Source organism: Leopardus geoffroyi, chromosome E1 (genome assembly GCF_018350155.1).
Source record: "Leopardus geoffroyi isolate Oge1 chromosome E1, O.geoffroyi_Oge1_pat1.0, whole genome shotgun sequence".
In the NCBI taxonomy this organism is placed as follows: domain Eukaryota; kingdom Metazoa; phylum Chordata; class Mammalia; order Carnivora; family Felidae; genus Leopardus; species Leopardus geoffroyi.
In genome coordinates, this window is record NC_059330.1 from 59404773 (window position 1) to 59421885 (window position 17113).

Consider the following 17113-nt stretch of genomic DNA (forward strand, 5'->3'; position numbering starts at 1 on the left):
TCCAGCGTTGGGTCGGAAATGGAAAAAGTCTGTTCTGGTTAGTAGTTAGTTATTCACCGGCCAGTGTTAATTTAACTCAAACTAAGTTCGAATTCGGACAGTAAAAGGTAACCGTGTTGGAAAGTGCAGCACTGCGAGTGCTTACACACTCTTTGGTATACTCAGTGCTGTTATTAACAGGACGGAAAGATGCCTTGGGAGAGAGAGTACTTGTACCCACGTGGGTAGCCTACTTCTGTGGCTAGTTTGCTTTTTTTTTTTTTTTTTCTAATTGTCCAAGCCAGGTTAAATGCTATGCTGGGAAACAAGATTACTGGCAAATGTTTAGCTAGTAACAAATTCATGCAGAGTTGTTTTAAAGTTACAATGAACTTCATCATACCGCCTTGTAAACAGTTGGTCTTGGATCCAGACTTTCCCTCCATTTATGTGGTGTCACGTTGCTGTAGCTTGGAGACAGAATTTCTCCCACGGTGGAGTTAGAGGGTGATGGGTTGGAACTTGGGTCCAGGTTTGAGGGGGTCTCCATGGTGTTGGAGTGTGAACAGTGACTTACAAATGGCCAGTAGGAAAGAAAACAGCCGATCTTGGTGAACCTGCCCTTAACTAACCGCTGTCCACCTCCTGGTCTCCGGAGCCAGCGGGTGGAACCTTCCCACACTTAAAATTTGTCTTTTTGTGATTTGTTTTCTCCTTCAAGATTGCCTTTTTAAAATTTAAGCATCGTAGTGGTAAAAGAGAGGTAGTTGTTGTTATAGTACGGTGTGATTGCTCTGGGCTTACATATATTTTCATGTATGATGTTGAACTATGTAAGATCACCATTATGGCAGTTGTGCTTGGTCAGTCCCTAGTAACCAGTCCTTTGGTTATCGATTTGGGTTAGGACAATTCATTTCATCCAAAAGCAGTTTAAGGAGTAAAAAAGATGGTCTTTGGAAGAGATTGTACAAAGTCTGTCTTAGGGACTTCTTTGGTACTAATTATATAGTTCAAATTTTTTTTGTGGTTGTTATGCATACATGAAAAGGAACTTGTTTTAAAGTAACTGTCTGATAATTTTTTTTCCCCATTCTATCTGGAAGACTTTTATTTTTTATTTTTTCCTTGTGAAATGTGGTTCCCTCTGCTACCCTAAACCCGTGCTCAAACTGTTCAAGCTGATGAATGGATATATTTTTGACCTTTTGCTTAAAACATTAATTTGTGAATGGTAACATTTTCTGATAAGCTTGTCATAGGTTATTAAGAGAAAGAAAAGTTCTGAGTCTGAGTAATTACTGAGATTACTCCTTAGAAAAGAGCCAGGGGAGAAACGTTTGCCGTGTCTGACCTTTTTGCAAGGTGTTTAATGAAGAAGAAAATCAGCAGATAACATTTTCAGTTCAGCGTGTGGGAGCTTGGCATCTAACTGCCCTTGTAGTCTCTTCCTCTGACTCGGCCCCAACGAGACCTCTCAGCACCCCTGCCAGGACAGAGTCGCAAATCCAAATGATGCTAAGAACTAGAAGGAAGCATGAGTGAAGGAAACAGGCCAGGTATAAGAAGAATGGCACAGGGCCGGAGATAAATGGCAGCCGACATGTGACTCGTGTCTGATTTTTCTGGAAGGTGGGCTCTGGAGAGCACAGGCCACAGCAGCTGAAGGGGCAGCTGGGCCTCAGCCAGATCTCTCTTCCTTCTTCCTTTCTCTCTCTCTGTCTTTTTTCTTTGAGAATCCAGAAGACTTTTTTTTTTTTTTTTTTTTTTTTTTTAACGTGAAGGCTTCCAATTTAAAAATGCTGGCACTCTTTCAGATGTTACAAGACATGAAGGACTCCAACCGACACTGCGGGCCGAACAAACCTGGTTTGTGGGGCTGGTTCTGGCCAGCGTGTTCCCTGGGTGTGACTTGTGCTCCGTGACTGCCACGCCAGGCAGCTGCTCTGATTCTAGGAATCTTGAGCACACAGGCGTCCAGGCCAGGCTGTCTCCAGCAGTCTGATGAAGCAGCCTGTGGTAAGGCGACATGTGTGGGCCTGCTTGTCCCAGAGCAGGCCCTACGCATCCCACTTGCCCTGGTGGGCCGGGAAGTGCCCTGAACGCAGACTTGGCCTCTGCTGCTCCCTGTGACCGAGACGCAATTCCATATACTTTTATTTTGTGTATGTATTTCTGGTTCCCTCTTGGTGTCCTATTTAGTGAAGCTGTTAAGGATCCCTAAAGTTGACATCTTTGCTAAGTTGACTGACATCTGTAAAAAGTTTTCTGCCACTCACCGTTTGGCATCCCGACAGAGCCACAGCCCTTGCCCACTCTCAGTTGGGATTCCCACATTTTCTGGGGGGGGATCCGCGCTGCCTTTCAAATGCCACTATTATTGCATTTTAGTTACTAAGTTACCGTTTAATACTGTTATTATCAAATTAGTTTGTTGTTTGGTTAATTCTGTTGCTTTTGGTGAATTGATACGTATATGCATCAATAGCAATTTTGGCTTATCATTTTCAAATAATTAGACTTACGTAAATGATTCGCGGTTCAAAATTCGCGGGCCTATGGCTGACGCCGATGTGTACGTATGTTCCCGTTTGTGTTTTACCGTGATGCTTTATGGCGATCAGAGTTCATTTGTCCCCTGGAAAGGGAGCGTGCGGGGACAGTTGGTCTCAGTTAGATCTTTGCCTTGCACCTGTGGGACGGAGTCAGAAACCTGAAGGAAAACCACTGCCACACACACGGTGCCTACAAGTGTGCCGGAGGAGTAGGTAGAGAACGATGAATGCCTGCTTTGCCTCAACCCCCACTCGGGTGTTCAAGCTGTAAATCCAGAAGTTACCCTTCATTCTTTCCTCTCCTTCTCCTCGTGGCCCTGTCCAGCTCATGAGTAGAGCCTGTCGACTTGGCCTCCAAAGTGCATCTTATATGGGATCGCCTCATTTTGTCCCTGCCCGTCGCGAGCCTGGCCCAGCCACCTACCGTGTTTCACCTGGAAGGCTGTGCTTGTGTCCTGACTGGTCTCCCCCACAGGCGTTCTGACCCGGAGGGACCGCTCCTGGCTTCCCGAGTGCTTGGAGCTCAGTGCAGATTCCTCACCCCGGTTCACTTTGTGGTCTGGCCCTGCCTTTTCTGCTTCCTCGATGGAAAGGCCTGGGGACACCCCTCCCCCCCCCCTGCTCTTGGTAACTGGCTCCCCATGTCCTCCACAGTCAGCCGCTGAGAGGCCTTCCCCCATCACCTCCTCGAAAGCAGCTCCCCAGCCACTCATGATCGCTCTCTCTTTCTCTGGTATTTTCCACTACATCCCCACCCCCGGAACGGAAATTTTGTCGTAAGGCTGAGACCTCGTTGATGCTAGCACACGGGATGGTGCTCGGTACACGGTAGACATGTACTGAGGACAAGGTGACTGGAGGGGGGAAGGGCTTCCGCACAGGGTGTGCTCTTTACATTGGCTGGGGATTATGATCTCCGTGTGGTGGTTGAGGAAACCGAGGCTTGAGTTAAATAAACGGCTTGCCAAGGGGCCTGAGTTACAGGGCTCGCGATGAGGGAAGTTGAACTTGAGAAACAAAGCCTAGTTGAAGCAAAGAGAATGGTGTCACGGTGACTGAAAATTCACATTGTGAGGCCCCCGCGTCTAAAACCAAATGTGTAGGGAAGACGGCCGGGGCGGTGGCGGGGATATAAAAGCAGAGGCTCAGCTGTTCCCGCGGTGGGCGGTGGGCTCCGGGCTCCCCCTCCCCTATTGTGATAATAACACAAGTGCAGCGTGCGACTCTGGATCTCAGGGTCGTGAGTTTGGGCCCCACAGTGGGTGCGGAGATGACTTAATGATAGCAGTGCAAGGTGGCAGTGGCCTTTCCTGGTCTCTGCGTTGGGATCTGAGCGGATGATGCAGAAGCGGCGAGGGTAGTGGCGAGGGCGTGAGTCACGCCCAGCCGGTGCTGGGCTGCTGTTTCCCTGCGCTGTGCCGTCACGGCAAACAGTTCCACCCCACTTGACGATGCCCCTGGTGACACCGTAACAAGTATGGGCTGTGTCAGATCTCGCCCCCTTGGCGCCCGCCGTCCCCTACCGTGTGGCGGGTGGCCCCGGGAAGAGCCCTGCGGGGGCCCCGGCTGGGCCACCTGCTGCTCGCGGGGCACCCGCGCTGGACCCGAAAGGAGGCTGACGGCGACCCTGGGTGCTCAGGCTGGCGTCTCCGGCACACGTTTCCTCCAGAACAAACGATGAGCTGTCACTTCAAGGAAGAAGACTGACAGGATGCGTGGCCGGGATAAAACGTGAGCTTTCAGGTGAAAATGAAGAGTTTTGGAAAACCTGTGTCTGCCCCTGAGAGCTGCCCAGCTTCCCACTCTTCCGACGAGATGATGGGAGAGTGGACAGATTTTTTGGATACGAAACGTGGAGTGCAATGTGCCCTCATCTGGAACGTCTGCATAATTCAGTGAGCCTGTGTTTCCAGAGGGCCAATCCGCACTCTTACCGAATCCTCCGTGGGCAAGAGATCCACTCAAAGGGAGGCCGGTGCGCTTTAATATAGAGTATGGAGTCCAGTGGGCTTCTGATAAGGCAGACCTTAGAGAGATTTGCAATGGTTTTTTGAAAATGTCTTTGTCGTAGAAATATTTATTGAAATATATAACGAATTTATAATTTTAAATCCGTTAATAAATACATGCCTTTAAACATTTTTTTAAAAAGGATAGAGGACTGTTTACATTAATTAATTTATTTTAGGGAGAGAGATAGAGCACGTGTGCACGTGTGAGCAGGGAAGAGGGGCAGAGGGAGAGAGAGAATCTTAAGTAGGCTCCATGCTCAGTGTGCAGCCTTAAGTGGGGCTCAATCCCATGACCCTGGGATCATGACCTGAGCCAAAATCAAGAGCCAGACACTCAACTGACTGAGCCACCCAGGTGCGCCTGGAAATACATTCTTCTTCTTCTTCTTCTTTTTTTTTTTTTTTTTTAATTTTGACCTCTAAGATGGAAAATATTGGAAAAAGCTCTTTGAGGGGCACCTGGGTGGCTCAGTCGGTTGAGCATCTGACTCTTGATTTTGGCTCAGGTCGTGGTCTCATGTTCGTGGGCTCAAGCCCCGCATCCGCTCTGCACTGACAGTGCAGAACCTGCTTGGGATTCTGTCTCCCTCTCTCCGCCCCTCCCCTGCTCCAGCGTTCTCTCTTCTCTCTTTCTCTCTCAATAAATAAATAAACATGTAAAAAAAAAAGTTTTGTTTTTTTTTTAAAAAAAGGAGCTCTTTGGGAGTCTTCAGTAATCTTCGAGTGTAAAGGTGTTCTATCCTCAAAAGTTTGAGATTCGTTAGTGTAGTTAAAAAGGAAGTGGGTGTCAGACTTAAATTAGGAAGCAGGGCTTGAGGATATCAGGTGGTTGGCCAAAAATATCAAGCAGAGAGGACCAGAAATTTAAGAGCAGACCTAAAAGGGACCTGTTAACGCCCTTTCCGTTCTGGAGCTTCTGTTTGCGAAGAGCTCTGTGGGGTTGTGAAGGCAGTTGCCCTGTATGGAAGCACGTAGCCACTGTCAGGGCCTCCCGTTGACCCAGACTTCTGGCGTGCGCCCTGGAGGGGTTCGCTCTGCTGCCCACCCAGCCGTGTCCTGTCCTGTGAGTGGAGGAACATCGACCCAAGTGTGGCAGGGGCAGGCAGCCAAAGGCCTTTACCGTAGTTCAGCAAGGGTTTCTTGCTCACAGTGTGCCGTGCTCTCCGGGACCCTAGCGTCCAGTAGGACAGACAGACGCATCAACACCAAACTGCGATACCCCATCATGTGTGTTTTACAGGGGAGAATGGCACGATTATGGGGAAAACTATGCCTTTACGTTAAATAGGTAAATCATTTGCATTGAACTGCATTTATGACACGTACAAATCAGTTACATGGACCCAGCATGAAACTCTCAGCAACTAATGACTGTTGATGTGGTTGGTGGTGGGGAGCTGCGTGTGGATTTAAGTGGGGCAAAGTCATGCAGAGATTTGTGTTTGGAGAGATCTTGTTGACTGGGGGTGGAGTGGAGGGTTTGGAGGGATGGGGCTAGAGTTGCGGGGATCCGAGTGAGACACCATGTCCAAAGCCAGGCAGCCCGAGCTGCAGGGTGACCGTCCAGGGGCCGGGGTCCACAGGTGGGTCAGACCTTGGGGCTGAAAGAGCGGGCGGCCAGCGCGGGGACCCTCGCTCTGCGCTTCAAGCGTGTGAACTGGCCCTTGGCATTTGTCATGGGAGGCTCAGGAGCCACAAAGGACCATCTACATAGATTTTTTTTTTTTTTTTAACCTGCTTTAAAAAATGTGCCGTGTTCCATTTTGAACAACGTGCTGGGGAAGTAGTCCTGAAATGGGTAAGAACATTTCTCCTCATTATCACCTTGTAGAATTCTAAAGCTCGAGTTTTAACAAGATAGCATGTGGATTATATATAGACGGTGTTCTCCAGGTTTCTGACTCTTTCCTGCTTTTATTGAGAAGACATTAAAAGAGTACTTGGGGCATCTACCATACTTGTTTCGGTAGAGCTGAAGTTTGACACCTTTTCTTTTCTTCTTGAAAGTTTAGTTAAGTATATAGAAAATGTTATCCCAGGAAATGTTGGGCGTGATAATTAATGCTTTAATCATGTTCTTGAGCCTGAACTTGTCAGACAGGTGCAGCTCTGGGGGGAGGGGGGGTGCGCCCTGGTGGCTGGAGGAGAGGTGACCACTGAGAACAAGTGATAATTTGACCCCCGAGTCAGTTTGCTTTCAGAGGTGGCTTTTGTTCTTGACTAGTAGTATTTTCTCCCCCCAAGTTTATTTATTTATTTTGAGAGAGAGAGAGAGAGAGAGAGAGAGAGAATCCCAAGCAGGCTTGGACTGTCAGGACTGTCAGTACAGAGCCCGATGCGGGCTGGATCTCACAACCCTGAGATCATGACCTGAGATGAAATCAAAAGTCAGATGCTCAACTGACTGAGCCTCCCAGGCGCCCCTGACTGGTACTATTTTCTGTTTCTTAGTTTAGATACAATTTCAAACTTACAGAAAAATTGTAAGACTAGTTCAGCGAACTCCCCTGTACCTTTACCCGGGTTCATTACCTGTTTACATCTTCCCTCGCCTGCTTTATCATTCTCTCTGTGTTTGCATATGTTTGATACGTGACTGTTATTAATCCACAGCGCGCATCCAAATGTTGCCGCTTGTCCCGGCAGCACCGCCTTGTTGGCGATTTTTGCCCTCCCCGCCCCCGCTCGGGATCCCTCACTGCCCTTAACGGTGTCGTCCGCGTGACCTCCTTAGATAAAAGGAGCTTCTCGGCCTTGGAATTTCTTCACCTTGACATTTTTTTATTGTGGCGAAATCAGCTAACGTGTTTACCACTTGCGCGGCTCTTAAGCGCGCAGCTCGGCGGCTCAGGCGCGTTCACGTTGCTGCGCGGCCCCTCCGTCCGTGCGCGTCCACAACTGCATCGTCTTCCTGAGAAGCTCTGTGCCCGCCCCCCCCCTCCCCCGCGTCTCCCCCTCGGCCCCCCCCCCCCCCCCCCCCCCCGGGCGTCTACTGTCTGCGAATTTGTTGGCCTTGATGCTTTGCGCTGGTGCCGGGCGGTGCAGGTGTACGGTGCCCTCGCGCGGACTCGGCCCGGGCGTCTCGGGCGGGAGCCCGGTTGAAGCGACGTGCCGTTTTCAGAGCATCCGGTCGGAAAACACGTGGTCCTGCTTCCTTCCAGTAGTGTTGTCTTCGGTCGTGGGACCCGCGCCCGTCCTCCTTGGTGTTCCTGCTCATAGGGCCCCTGCAGGTCGCGGCCGCTTTGACGTGCGAGGTTCTGAACGCGTCCGTACTCTGCCGCACAGTCAGATGCTGCCGCTCTTCTCGGATTTCCCAGCCTTCGCCCTGGAGTCAGCCCTTCCTCCGCGATGCCGGCTCCTTGTGGAGGACGGGCTTTGGAAGCAAGACCTGGGCACTAGGTTTGCTCCTTGCTGCTGCTGTTGTGTCGTCGGTGGGCCCCTCAGCAGTGGAGGTGGGGGGACACGTGGGGTTTCAGTCTGTGCTTATCGGTTTCTGTGCACAGAGGGGTCTCCAGTGCTGGTCACTACCTCCGGGCACGCTCTCCTCTGTCCCCTTTGCAGCCCCCCGTCACTTGCTTCTTGGTGGCGAGGATTTGGCTCCACTGCCCTCGCAGAGTCACTTGCCCCGGACCAGGATGCAGAGAAGGGGGGGGGGGGTGTCTGAATTACTAACCCACAGCACTTGGGGACGCAGACCTACTAAGAGGTTAATACTGACTTACATTGTTGTTTGAGGCACACTCTGCATGCAGTGAGATGCCCGAATCCTAACTGGGAGAATATGCTGTCAGAAGCGGGTTTCAGGGGCGCCCGGGTGGCTTAGTCGGTTAAGTGTCCGACTTTGGCTCAGGCCACGATCTCGCGGTCTGTGAGTTCAAGCACCCACATCGGGCTCTGTGCCGACAGCTTGGAGCCTGGAGCCTGATCCCACGTCTCCCTCTCTCTCTGCCCTCCCCCACTCACACTCTGTCTCTCTCTCAAAAATAAACAAACATTAAAAAAAATTATAAGTGAGTTTCAGTGGGGAGCCTGGGTGGCTCAGTTTGTTGAACGTCTGACTCTTGATTTCGGCTCAGGTCATGGTCCCAGAGTCATGGGATCACCCCTGTGTTGGGTTCTGCACTGAGCATGGAACCTGCTTGAGATTCATTCTCTCTCTCCTCTCCCCCCCCTTCCCCTCTTCCCTGCTCACGCTCTCTCTCTTTTTTTTTTTTTTTTCTCTTTTTCTCTCTCATAAATTTTGAAAAGTGAGTTTCAGGGTTTCTCAATGGTTTGTGTGGAAATAGTGGTTCTCATGCGTGTTCGGTACCACTTAGGTTCATGGCACAGAGCCTGGGACCGGGCGTAAGCCTCATAGGACACTGGTGTGGCCCTGGAGGGATTCGCATCTGATCCGAGGAAAATAGCATTCTTCTACAGGATAAAAGCACAACGTGGTAATTATGTATCTGCACTTGAGTAACAAGGCAGTGATTTCGGGAATTCTACCTGCCTGCCGTGTCTGCATGCCTGAGGCGCTCGGCTGAGCTCCGGCTGAGCTCCAGCTGAGCTGGGTGCGGTAGGGCAAGTGAGAGGGTGCGAGGGTGCGTAGGTCAGGTGCTGGGGTGGGGGTGGGGAAAAGGGCAGTGAAGTCACAACCAACCGATTTATAGAATTCAGTAATTGAGCTGATGCTTGTCTAGCGCCTTCCTGTGCCAGGCACTGTGCTAAGTATTGGTGATTCATTGGTGAACAACTCCCGCTTTTTAGGCGTTTACCAGTTTTTTGGGGAAGATGGGTTGACTCAGCCCAGGAGGCAGGGCATTGGGGTGGTGGCAGCCGCGTACGGAGTGCGGGAGGGACTCCTGGAAGACTGGGTCAGGACTGGAAGGGAGCAGAAATTAGCTGGGGGGAAGGGAGAGGTTGGGTGGGGCAGGAGGGGGGCTGCGGGGAGGGTGGCTGGCCGGAGCACCGAGGTGTGCAAACACCGGGGGGGGGAGAGCACGGCCTCTGGGGAGCCGCCTTTCTCCCCAGAGGGAGAGGGAGGCCGGGTGCCCCCGAGAGGGTTTCCCCCCTTCCTAAGACAGCTGCCGGCCACCCGTACCCCACCTGCCGAATTTCCCTCTGCCACCCGGACACCAGGTTGCGCGTTTGTTTGTCAGCCCCGCTCGGAAGGGCTCTGTTCTGTCCACTGCTGCGTCCCCAGCTTCTCACCGGGTGACATTCGGTAGTAGGTGTTCGGTAGACGGTGGTCAGGTAACCGTCGGGGGGGGGGGGGAGACCGTGCTGGAGAAGTAGGGAGAGTCCATGAGGATGGACAGGCGGACAGAGCGAGTCCCGACAAGCTTCACAGGGCCCTGGGAATTTGGGTTTTGTCTTCAGGCTGATTAAGAAATGTCTGAAAGCAGGGTAGTGGCATAATCAGGAGTTTGGCAAGATCGCACTGGCCGCAGAGAGAGGAAGAGCGAGAATGGGGGGAAACGTGTGGTGTGTGTGTGTGTGGGTGTGTGTGAGAGGACCTGCGTGAGGGAGGGGGCGTGGGCCGGGCGCACAGGAGGGGGGAGCTGGGCCAGTGCGGGGGAGGGGCGGGTGGCCGAGCGCCCCCTGGCACAGAGGACAGTGGGCCTCGGTCACCGGCAGAAGGACTCGGGGGCCCTGCTGGATGCAGCAGAGAGAGGGGTGAGCTACCGTGGGCACCTGGGAGGGGAAAGAGCATGTGTCTGACTCTGGAGACTGGAGAAAGTTTTCTTTAAAGAGCGTTTCAGTGGGAAATGTTGCAGGTGTTGCTTAAAATGGTCCCCAGGCCCCCGTCCCCTCGGCGTCTGTCTTCGTTCATCCCTGCTGCACCCTTGTCCTCGCGCCTGTGGGCGCTGCTGATGGGCCGGCGCTGGTGTTCTCTTGGATGGCTGCTGCTCTTATCCTTAAGGGTTGATCGGACCATCAGTTTAAAGGTACACGAATATGCAAGCACCGTCACGTGTAAATGAGGCATTTCCTTTTCCTGCGCTGCCTCTGAGCCCTGGCTCGGGTCCAGGTTGAGTTTCCGTAGAGGCGGCAGCATTGTGGAGACACCAGGTGCCTTGTGTTTCTTTCCTGTACCGATGTCCTGCATACACTGGCGTGTGTCCTTCCTCATCCTTCCCCTTCACCGTGCACCGGCGGTGCCCTGGGCCGGGCCGGGCCGCGGCTGGCCTGGCCTGGCAGTGGCAGAGCCCGGGTCACACCTGCCGTGCGGCTCGGGACCCTCTCCGGAGAGCCACCGCTCGGTCCCTCACTTCACCCACTTACCTGGTCAGCAGGCAGGACGGTTTGCCCAGAAGAGTTCGCCTTTTATTTTTTTTTTTCAACGTTTATTTATTTTTGGGACAGAGAGAGACAGAGCATGAACGGGGGAGGGGCAGAGAGAGAGGGAGACACAGAATCCGAAACAGGCTCCAGGCTCTGAGCGGTCAGCACGGAGCCCGACGCAGGGCTCGAACTCACGGACCGCGAGATCGTGACCTGGCTGAAGTCGGACGCTTAACCGACTGCGCCACCCAGGCGCCCCGAGTTCGCCTTTTAAATAAAACTGTATGCTGGGAGCGGTCTTTGTACTTGAAAAATATCTTACCATTTTTATCGACGAAACTGAATTCCTTGGAAACTTGTTTTCCTCAAGATTACACAAATAACACATGTCATTGTAAAATATTTAGAAAATAGGGAAAAATGGAACGAGAATAAAAATTATATAAAATCCCACTATGGCACTGTTAATATTTTGGTGTATTTCCTACTTCTCTGTCTTCCCTCTTACTCCCTCCCTGCAGCCAAGATTTTACTGTGTGTCATTAAAGGGTTATTTTGAATTACGTATTTCAAAAAAAGTTCATTTATTTATTTGAGAGAGAGAGAGAGAAAGTACAAGCAGGGGAGGGGCAGAGAGAGAGAGAGGGAGACACAGAATCCGAAGCGGGTTCCAGGCTCCAAGCTGTCAGCACAGAGCCCGACATGGGGCTTGAACCCACGAACCAGGAGCTCATGATCTGAGCCGAAGTCAGATGTGCACCGACAGCATCACCCAGGCACTCCTGGAATTACCTGTATTTGATACCCTTGTCCTTGTAGGATCTGAAGCCTAATAATAAAATGGATACTCGGGAAACCCCCACAACACCCAAGAACTACATCAGCATTAACGCTGTCCCAGCCCCCAGCTTTAATGTCTTTTCTGCTTCTGGGAAAACAATAGGCCCTAGGATGGCTCGACTTAACAAGTTTTTGACTTTGCGAGGGTGTGAAAGCCACACGCGTTCAGTCGAAACCCTCCTCGGGATTTGGAACTCGGATCTCCTCCCGGGCTGGTGACAGACACGTGGTCCGGTCCTCGGTCGTGATGCTGGGCAGGGAGCCCGGCCGCCGGTGAGCCGGCGATCACCGGGGTCGGCAGCCGGTTCGGTGACAGCCATCCTGTCCCCACAGAGCCACTGTTTGTCACCTTCCGCGCGGCATTCAGCAAATCACACGCATCGTAAGATAGGCTTTGTGCAGGATGCTTTCGCCCAGCTGTAGGCTAACGTGAGCATCCTGAGCGCGTCGAGGCTGGGCTGAGCTGTGGCGGTAGGTCAGGTGCGTGGCGTCCGTTTTCGACTTACGCTGTTTTCAATTTACGACAAATCTGTGGGCGTGTACCCCCATCGCAAGTTGAGGAGGGTGTTTACTGCTCAGTTCTGGGTCACACTCCCTGTAGGCCGGGCGTCCATGTTGAGGCCCCTTTGATCACCGCACAGCCTTGTGAGCAGGCACTGTTTTACCCATTTACAGCTGAGGAGACTGAGGCAAGAGAGGTCAGGTAATTCGCCGGAGGTCACGTAGCCAGTGAGCAGTGGAGCCCGGATCTGGCCTCAGCCGGTCGCCTTCTCCTGCCCCTCAGGGGACGTGGGCATCGGCGGCCGGAGCTGGCAGAGACCGCGCCGTGCTGGCCGCTCTGGAGCCCGGGGCCCCGCCACTCGTCCACTGCTCACTCACTGTTTGCTGACGACCGAGGAAGCACCTCTGCCCTGCCGGTTCCTTGGTGGGAATGAAGAGGGAGTGTGGCCCGGTCCCGAACTCTGGGAGCACCGTGAAATCGGTGCGTGGGCAGACCAGCCTAGCGGGTCAGACCGATGATGCTGAGATGTCTAACCAGTGGCCCCAGACTGTGTTATGGCTCGGTGGAAGGCAGGGGTGTGACCGGCGGCTGGAGGCGGGTTTGGAAAGGAGTCTGCTTGAGGAAATGTCCCGGAGGGGGTGGGGCCCGATGTGGGGACCGGGAGGGGTTGGCTGGCCGGAAGGTGTAGGGAAGGCCCCTCCAGGGAGGAGTGTGGGTGGCGTCCTGTGTCCCCGTGAAAGGAAGGTCCTTTGAGAGCACAGTGGGGGGTAGTGTGGGTGCTGTGGCAGGGCCACCGCATTAGCCACGCTTTGCGTGTCTGGTAGAAGGCTTGGCCCTCTCTCCCAGTTAGGGAGGGGTGGGGACCAGCTCACAGGCCGGGTGACGCAGAAGAATGGAGCTGGGGGCGACACACACCTGGCTGCTACCCGCGAGTCAGGTGGAAGCCAGAGTGGCGGGGTGGGGTGCGTCGGGGGATCTTAGCCTGGGAGCCGAGGGGCAGGGTGGAGTGGGGAAGGGAAGCCGGTGGAGTGCCTGGAGTGTCAGAGGCACGGGAGCCAGGTCTTTAAAGGCCTGAATGTAGGGTAAGGAGAGGACGTTCAGGGGGCGCCTGGGGGTGCTCAGTCGGCTGAGCTTCCAACTCCTGATTCCAGCTCAGGTCATGATCCCGGGGTCATGGGATCGAGCCCTGTGTCGGGCTTTGCACTGAGCTTGGAGCCTGCTTAAGATTCTGTCTCTGCCCCTTTCCCCGCCCCCGCGCCCCCCCCCCCCCCCCCCCCCCCCCCCCCCCCGCCAAGTGCACTCTTCCCCCCCCCGCCCCCCGCCTCTCTCTCAAAACGAGAAAGGACACTTATTTGGAAAGCAACAATCTTGAAGGTTTTTGAGTCGGGGTGGGTTGTGAAGTAGGGAGTAGTAACGGTCTGAGGAGGAGAGGATCACAGGCTTGGTGAGTAATTTGGAGAAAGGAGAACTGTGGTGGTTTCTGATCCTTTTCTTTTTTCTGAAGGGACTCTTTTCAGGATTGTTCGAGATTTATAGAAAAATGGAGAAGACAGAATTCCCGTATACTTTGTGCCCACTTTCCCCTCTTCCTAATATCTTATAGTAAGGATGGTACCTTTGTCACAGCTAAAGCCCACACTTTATTCAGATTTCCTGTTTTTAGCTGTCCTCCTTCGTCAGCCCCAGGGCCCCACCCAGGCCACCAGGCCACATTTAGTTGTGACGCGTGGTCTCTCAGCCTGGTTTCAGAGGAGCCCTGGGCAGGGGTGTGGTAGACCGGTCCTCTGTTGGGGTGCATCTGATGGTTTTCACTTGATAAGAGAGGGGTTATAGGGTTTGGGGAGGAAGAACTTGGAGGGAAAGTGCCCTTCTTATCACATCCTGTCACATCCAGGATCGCTGCTCTCAACATGACCTGTCACTGTGGATGTGCCCTTGATCACGATCACGGGATCGTGTTTGTTGATGGTCTCTACTTGTCTCGCTACCCCCCCCCCGTCCCCCCACCTTATTTATATGTGGCTAAAACTATTTTCTGCTGTAACTATCTCTGTGTTAAGCTAAACATGTATTTATGGTGATGTCTTCAAGTCTAATCTGTTTTTTTGTAATATGTTATGTATTTATTTTAGGTTTATGTTTATTTATTTTGAGAGAGAGGGAGAGAGAATCCCAAACAGGCTGTGCACCACCAGCACAGAGCCCAATGCGGGGCTCGAACTCACGAACCGTGAGAACCGTGAGATCATGACCTGGGCCGAAATCAAGATTTGGATGCTTAACCAGCTGAGCCACCCAGGTGCCCCTGATCTGTTTTGCTTGTTAAGTTTTTCGTTGTGTTTAAATCTGGAACCAAGAGATTAGTAACATAAAGTGAACTGAGAGAAAGGCGTGCTTCTGGAGGAAAGCTAACGAACTTGGTTTTAGACAGGTTGAGTTTGAGGTGCCCTTAAACTTGAAGGCATGAGTCAAGTTTGGAGAAAGAGTTTTGGAAACTGACTCCACAGGGGTGATGGTGGATGGCAGTTCTTGAAGGGCGAAGAGCGAGGTCAGTCAGTGGAGAAAGGGAATCGCGCGGCTTAACAGAGGCCGAGGGAGAGAGGCTTGTTTGGGAAGCGGTTGACCCATAACGTTTCGCAAGTGCTTGCTTGGCATCTGCCGGCGCATAGCCCCTTGCAGTGAAACCTCGTCCCCTTGTTAACCCTGGCCCCTCCTGAAGCGACAGCCCTTGGTGGACCCCACGGCCCGGCCCCTTCCCGGCTGCAGCTGGGCGGGCCAGGGCTGGGCGGGCTGACTGTAGAGAGGATGAGCTGGGCCCATCTCGTTCTCCTGTAACAGTTTGAACTAGGAGACGCCTGTGGTGGGAACAGACTTAGGTCTGGGCTACAGGAGGTCACGGTGTGCCCTCAGTTATGGGTAAACACGGTTTGCGAGGACAGGACAGGGTGTGGGGACGGGAGGCAGGAGGCGCAGCGAGGGCTGGGTCACGGCTGTGGTGCAGGACCATGCCTGCGTCCTCTTGCCGTCGGGCCCAGCACCGTTCTGGCCCTTTCTGAGCTCAGGGCCTTTTGCTTTCTTCTGGGTCCTGTGCTAGGTACCCGTACAAAATATAGTTGCTTAGGCTCACAGAAGTGACACTCAGGTTTTCAGGTTTATTTTTAGCAAACTTCACTAAAGCCCAAAGCAAAAGTTCACATCCTGAGCGCTCCGTGCATTCTCACCGAGCGAGCAGACATGTGACCAGCACCCGGCTCGAGAAACAGAAGGCGGCCAGGACCAGCCCTGCCGAGGCCCTGTCAAGCTCCCTCCTGCTGGGAAGCCACCCTCCTGACACCTGCTCCCGGCCGCTGTGCTCATTCGCTCTCACTGAGCGTAGTGCCCTCGGCCTTACATTGACCGGACCGCAGCTTCCGGAGATCTGGGCAGTTCGGCAGGCTTGTTGTTGGCTCAGCAGCAGGGCCAGGGGTCCGAGCCCTGATCTGACACGACCCAGGGGTCCCGGCTTCCACCTTCTCCTTAGTCCATTCTTGGTGTGGCCTAGGGTGAGATTCCTTGTTGGTTTAAAGTCCCTTCTTACGGAGACTCCGAAAATCCCGACGGACCTTTTCTAAAAATGGAAGAGGCAGCCGTGTTTTTTATCTGGTGTCAGACTGACCTCGGCCCGAGCCGGTTCCTTCCCTGCTGTGCCCTTGGCCTCAGCCCTGCTGTTCGCATCTGGAAGGGGAGCATGGTTGGGACGATTGCCCAGGGCGACGTCTGTGAAGCCTGGGACTGCTGACGTGCGGTCGCGTGCCCAGGTCGCCTGCCCAGGTTGTGGGCGCAGCGAGCGACAGCTCTTCTTAGGGAACCGGGCACCTACGCGTCTCCTCCGCACACGCCCGTGGCATAGCTCCTAATGAGCTCCGTCTCATTTTTGTGCGGTGGCTTAAATATCAACTACTTGGAGGGAAAAGAGTGGAAATTGCCCCCTGTCGAGACAGCACACTGTGCCTGCAGTTTTCATCGGTTGGTAAGGGGCAGGTGTTGTTGAGGTGACGGCCCCCGAGGGCCGCCCTGGGCAGGCTGAGCTGCCTGCCTTCCTTTTTCCTGTAACCCTTCACAGCGATGCCGGCCCCTTTCCCTCCGAGGGTGTGGGCTCTCCTGGGATCCACGCTCCACCCAAGTGTGTTTATGTGAGGTTCTGGTAAATGTTGCAGATTTATCAAAAACTAGACTTACGACATGCTTCCCGTAAATCATTGTGAACATTACCGAGAATGAATGGATCCTTGCAAGCCATCGTGGCAAGCATTAGGTGTTCAATAATAGCTCTCACAGGTTTTTTAGACATCAAATTCATTTCATTCAGAACAAGTATTCTCATCAAAACAATTCTGGGCATCTACCAGATCAGGCTGGGAAGGAGAGATCATCACGGTCCCCTTCTTTCTAGTGACAGTGCTCTGGAGATGAAATGCTCTATTCCAACAGGACCTGGTCTGTGAGCCGCTATCCGGGGAAGTCTCCGAACGTGAGCTCGCTGCGGGCTCCTTCCTCCTGCTGCTGGTAGCATCCCTGACTCTTACTCTGTGTTCCTTTCCCGCAGTGGGCTCGCTAGCCTAGGGCTGTCCTGGGCCAAGCGGCAGGTCCTTCGGCTCTCCTGGGGCCCCGCCGGGAGAAGGGCTGCGGGGGCTGACGCATAACTCCAAGGCCCGGCGCTGACCACTGGACTTTGGAACTGTGCCCGAAGCCACATTTCCGTGACCTAGATTGGCTTCTTTGTTTGCCGGTGCTGGTCACCGGGCCCCTGCTTCTTCTGTTCAGCGACTCCCTGCCCTGACAGTGGCTGGACCCGCCACTGAATCCCAGAGCTTGAGTTCCTTCCGTGAGTTCTGGTTTGCTTCATATTCTGCTGAGTTTCGGTTTTGGGTACCCGAAGACGCTCCCTGGTCTCGGATCCGCCTGGGTCCCGCAGGCCC

At 53.3% G+C, this 17113-nt stretch overlaps 1 protein-coding gene across 3 annotated transcripts in view; it reads left to right on the forward strand.

Moving 5' to 3' along the window:
* RPTOR (regulatory associated protein of MTOR complex 1) overlaps window positions 1–17113 on the forward strand; it is a 334714-nt gene that overhangs the window by 1167 nt on the left and 316434 nt on the right. The gene's annotated exons all lie outside the window — the stretch shown is intronic.